The sequence below is a fragment of the Palaemon carinicauda genome, chromosome 8 (assembly GCF_036898095.1).
Source record: "Palaemon carinicauda isolate YSFRI2023 chromosome 8, ASM3689809v2, whole genome shotgun sequence".
Taxonomy (NCBI): domain Eukaryota; kingdom Metazoa; phylum Arthropoda; class Malacostraca; order Decapoda; family Palaemonidae; genus Palaemon; species Palaemon carinicauda.
The window spans coordinates 75,980,566-75,985,565 of NC_090732.1; positions in this window are offsets into that span (position 1 = coordinate 75,980,566).

Sequence of the window (5,000 nt, forward strand, 5' to 3'; positions counted from 1 at the left end):
TTTATTTGCAAACTTATTTAAAGTAAATCAATGTTACTAATTCGTTTACTTCAAATGACAAATGAAATCTATCAAAACATCAATAGAAAAGGGGAACAGTCAGAATGGTAAAAATACTTGAAGAATGGTTCTCTGCAGCTGCTGAGACGATTCTAGTATGGAAACTTCAACCTTAAGAACATCACCGAAGGGCTGCTGAAGTTCAGATGAAATTGGCACAATGACTGGACTCATAGACGTCACAGAAAGGGTGGAATCAAGATTGGACAACAGAAGTCTTCTAAAAAAATTTGATGTTAGTATTGAACTAAGGCAGGTTACAGGCAGTCTGGGCTTCTTTTCGTCACAAGCAGAGAGGGCTGGCAGCTTCAGTTTGTCTCTTCTTCTCAGCCATAACAAGATTTTGGAGATAGGTTTTTGTTGTCTGAAGGGAAGGTTAGAATCTGGCTCTTTCAAACTTCTGGTATTCTCTGTTCTTATCTCATTAGGACTTGCTTGTTATCTCCTTCGGACATGGTTCCTCTCTTATCTTATGTCCTGTCCTATCTCCCTGGAAAATCTCTTCTTGAAGTTTACATACCCATGTAATGGCAGAGTTAATTACCGTTGGCAGTGGTCATTTCCATAGAGGGATTTTTTTTAAACAATTCTGCATCTCTATTGGCTTCCTCAAAAAAGCCCACTTCGATCATGACATGGAAGCTTCCAGAAGAAATTACTGATATAATCTGGACCACATGTTATGTTGTAACAAAAGGGAAGCACGCGTCCAGCCATGATGACATATTTCATAAACACAGATATCCCTCTGGCTATTTCCAGCCATCCCCTGAGCCTATCATCGTAACTTAGGTAATCCCGCCCATCTAAATGAAACATAACAGTCACCATACATTGAATTTGGTAGTTTGGGGGTTTTGGGATAGATATTGAATCCTCTGGTGATAAAGATGTGTGTGTGTTTTTCAGTCTGAAAAATCTTGGATTGAAGATGTTCTGCCAGTGCTCCATCTCCCATGAGCTTGAATAGGTGGCGGTGATTGGTGATAAAGGTAAGGTTTTGGCCTCCACGAGTACCAATTTATTCTTCCTTAGGGACCAAAATGACGGTCAGGCCTACTCCTCTACTGCTGTGTAACCAGCCTCTACATTGTAAAGGTGGAGCCAAAACTTCATTGATCTTTTTTATTAGTGGAACGTTGAGGTCGATATCTCCATCTAACACTTTTCAGGGACTGCAGATGCTGGAACCCTAACTGGGGAACCACTTGTTCCAGATGGTTTAACTTTGGCAAGTCCAGTCTGGAAGGCCTCGATTGCACGTTGCTCTTGTGCCATCCATAAATGTGCACATTGCTGTCACGAATGCCTGGATGGCTGGAATTCATAACGCCTACAGATCTCCGTGAAGCAACTGTAGGTCTTCGTGCAGTCGACACACCGGTTGTTTAAGATCATAAGTAACACACTGCACTATGTAGGAAGTTTAAGACCCTGGATAGGTACGATGGGTCGTACGCGACCCCGAGCGTCAAAAAAAAAGAGGTTTTTCTCACGTGACTCACCCCCGTGACTGAATTTGTGGGTGATCGACCTGCAGGAGGTGTCTCCCCTACACGCTCTAGTAGTGTCCAGATGTGCATTGCTGTAGCTGTACTCCTTCCCCGATTTCTGAGACGCGTCGGGGTCGAGCGCGACCGAGTTTACCCTTCTAAGGTAATTTGCATAATTATCAAAGTTATTACGTATTATGAAATTGTCGTAGAATGGTGCAACTTGTATAGGTTATCAGTTGTGGAAAGTCTTGGTGGATTGTTTGGCTACCATGTGCATGATTTGTTTTTTAGTTAAAATGTCGTTCATCACCACGAGGACCATTTTACCGCGAGTGCCTCTTTTTCATTTTTTTTCATTTTTTTGCCAAGTCATTTTTCCGTAAGATATTGCCAAATAGTGTCGTAAAACTTTTGCTTATTTAGTGTTGGAAAGTGTGTCTAGATGATCTGGCTACCCATGCAGGACTTTGTTTTTGTCAGATACGACGTAGTTATTGGTATATTGGGTATTTAACTGCGGTTGCCAATTTCTGTTTTTTTTTCAATATTTGTAAAAAAATTTACGTAGTAAGGAATTGCCGTATATTATTCATTTTTTTTTCATGTTTATGTGTTAGAAAGTGTGCCTTGATGGTTGGGCTAACACGTGCATGTCTTTTTTTTTATCTGAGATGCCGTATATTAGAATGTTGGGCATTTTACCGCGAGTGCCTCTTTTTCATTTTTTTTCATTTTTTTGCCAAGTCATTTTTCCGTAAGATATTGCCAAATAGTGTCGTAAAACTTTTGCTTTTTTAGTGTTGGAAAGTGTGTCTAGATGATCTGGCTACCCATGCGTGACTTTGTTTTTGTCAGACACGACGTAATTATTGGTATATTGGGTATTTAACTGCGGTTGCCAATTTCTGTTTTTTTTCAATATTTGTAAAAATTTACTACGTAGTAAGGAGTTGCCGTATATTATTGATTTTTTTTCATGTTTATGTGTTAGAAAGTGTGCCTTGATGGTTGGGCTAACACGTGCATGTCTTTTTTTTTATCTGAGATGCCATATATTAGAATGTTGGGCATTTTTCCGCGAGTGCCCCTTTTTATTTGTTTTGCATTTTTTTGCTTAGTCATGTTACCGTAAGGAATTGGCAAGTAGTGTCGCAAAACTTATATTTTTATAGTGTTGGAAAGTGTTTCTAGATGATCTGGCTACCCATGCCTATTTTTTTTTTAGCCAGATATGGCGTATATATAAGTATGTGTTCGATTTTCCTGTGATTGCCATTTTTTCGTTTTTTCCCATTTCTTTCAAAGTTACTACGTACTAAGGAACTATCACAGAGTAATGATTCATTTATATGTTTATTTGTCGGAAAATGTGCCTTGATGGTTTGCCTAGCACGTGGCTGAAATTTTTTTTTTCTGAAATGTCGTATATTAGAATGGCCATTTTTCCGCGAGTGCCCCTTTTTATTTGTTTTGCATTTTTTTGCTTAGTCATGTTACCGTAAGGAATTGGCAAGTAGTGTCGCAAAACTTATAATTTTATAGTGTTGGAAAGTGTTTCTAGATGATCTGGCTACCCATGCCTATCTTTTTTTTTAGCCAGATATGGCGTATATATAGGTATGTGTTCGATTTTCCTGTGATTGTCATTTTTTCATTTTTTCCCATTTCTTTCAAAATTACTACGTACTAAGGAACTATCACAGAGTAATGATTCATTTAGATGTTTATTTGTCGGAAAATATGCCTTGATGGTTTGCCTAGCACGTGGCTGAATTTTTTTTTTTCTGAAATGCCGTATATTAGAATGTTAGCCATTTTTCCGCGAGTGCCCCTTTTTATTTGTTTTGCATTTTTTTTTGCTTAGTCATGTTACCGTAAGGAATTGGCAAGTAGTGTCGCAAAACTTATATTTTTATAGTGTTGGAAAGTGTTTCTAGATGATCTGGCTACCCATGCCTATCTTTTTTTTAGCCAGATATGGCGTATATATAGGTATGTGTTCGATTTTCCGGTGATTGCCATTTTTTCGTTTTTTCCCATTTCTTTCAAAATTACTACGTACTAAGGAACTATCACAGAGTAATGATTCCTCGAGATGTTTATTTGTCGGAAAATTTTGTTTACTTCTTTTTTTGATTGAATATCATCAAATTTTTTTAGCTAAAATATTATATTGTTTCACATTTTTGTTTTTTTTTCGATTTTATTTCCCTTCAAAAAAATTTTTTGGGTCAGAATTTTAAATTTATAGTCGTAAAATAATCGACAATTATCCAGCAACCCACCATACAATTTTTATGCATATCCAATAATAATTAGATTAGTAAATAACACCTTGAAATTGACATACCCTTCCTACATTTCAAGTGGCAGATTAGGGAGTCTGAGTCAGTGTGGTTGGCGGCCATTTTGTGGACATATCCGAAGCGTAAGTTGCCCTATCTATATATATTCTTGTTCCCTATAGAATTTGTGATATTTTGGTATATTTTTACCTGCATAAATATCATATTATATATTAAATATATGTATTTTTTTACGAAATTTCTAAGTACTCAAAAAATTACCTTTAGATATGGCCCCTGATATAAATGTAATTTACAAAATAATGAAGATTTTTTTACATATTTCTATTTTAGGATAACATATGTTTATTCCCTAAAAAAATTAGCCACTTCCTATTTCATTTGGGTACCCAAAAAAATTCATGAAATTTGGACAAATTTTTTTGGCCAAAAAAAGTTACCCTTTTTTTCTCATTTCAGATCTTCACCTCCATGGGTCTGACTTCATCCAAAATACATCAAGATGTGTCCTAAACATTCAAGAATAAATTCCTAAAAGGATTTGTGTATATATGTATAAACTTTTTTTTTATGAATTTTTATGTCAGGTCTTTTTTTTCTGCTTAATTTCTTAAAATATTTATAATAAATAGTTTTTCTGCAGATGAGTAGTATTTATCTTTTCAGTTGTTTTAAGCATTCATTGAAGTTTTTTTTGGCAAAAGAAAAAAAGAGGTTACTGCAAAAACTGATTTTTCAAGAATTTTTTTTGGCGTCGGGGTCGTTCGCGTCCGAGTATACCCTTAAAGGGGTGTCCGAGGAGCGTACCTATCCAGGGTTAAGACTAGAGGATATCAATGAAGTACAGGTTGTTCGGTAAGGAGTATAATTTAAGACAATGCGTCTTGTACAAGAGCTGGATACAGACTGGGTGACTCGTCCTACATAAGCATGGGATGCATGGGTCAGGAATAGTTCCATCCCTACACAGGGAGAGCAAATGCCTACATATAATCTTACATATACTCATTTCCTTATTGAGGCAGATTTGCAAAGCCTTGTAGTTACATTATTTGTTTTATAAATTTGTCATTACCGTCACAGCATTTACTTGAATCATATATACAGTATTTCTAACACTAGGTGTTTAAAAAAAATA